The 713-nt window shown below is 40.0% G+C and overlaps 1 pseudogene; it reads left to right on the top strand.

Moving 5' to 3' along the window:
* The first annotated feature begins 363 nt into the window (after positions 1-363).
* Positions 364-464, top strand: LOC143556332 (small nucleolar RNA R71; annotated as a pseudogene).
* Positions 465-713: the final 249 nt, after the last annotated feature.

The following is a 713-nucleotide window of genomic DNA, read 5'->3' as shown; positions in this document are numbered from 1 at the left end:
ATGTTATAGTTTCGACCACCTCCCCCTTGACCTTGAAGTGCATTCACCTCCTCCACTTGTACTTGTCCCACCGTACACACATCTGATGCATGACCCAATTCATCACAATTCGTACAAACATTAATTCTTTGATTACTGGTTTGTACTTCTCCATCTTCATGTACTTGCGGTCTTCCAATTGCCGGCCTTGCTCTTCTTGCGGTTTGAGCCTTTCTTTTTGATGTGACCGACATTTGCTCCAAGAATGCGCAATCATCTTGTTCATAATTAGTACCAAATGTACCATTTGTAATTGACATCAAATCCCCCTCATCTTCCTTGTTCAACCCCTCATGAAAAGCATTCAACAACTCCCAAAGAGAAATACCATGGTGAGGACAATTCTTGATCATCATATTAAACCTCTTAAATGCTTCATGAAATATTTCACCCGATTGTTGTTGGAAAGTTCTCAAACTTCGTCTTGCGTCATTGGTCTTTTGAGCCGTGTAAAATTCTTCCAAAAAACTTTGTTGCATCTCGGCCCAAGTATAGATTGATGCGGACGGAAATGTGTAAAACCATCTCTTTGCCTTATCTTCTAACGAAAATTGGTATAAGACCAACTTAACCTCATCCGGTGAAAAACCTTGACCCCAATCTTTTTGCAAATAGAGTCATATGCCTCCTAATGAAAATAAGTTCTTCCGTTGCTAGACCCTTTTACTTTGGTA

This window comes from Bidens hawaiensis, unplaced genomic scaffold, assembly GCF_021521415.1.
Source record: "Bidens hawaiensis isolate Kalapana, Puna unplaced genomic scaffold, B.hawaiensis_p1.1 tig00018530_1, whole genome shotgun sequence".
NCBI classification, from domain to species: Eukaryota; Viridiplantae; Streptophyta; class Magnoliopsida; order Asterales; family Asteraceae; genus Bidens; species Bidens hawaiensis.
The sequence above is the reverse complement of the archived record's forward strand: the minus strand, read 5'-3'. Positions and strand labels throughout refer to the sequence as shown.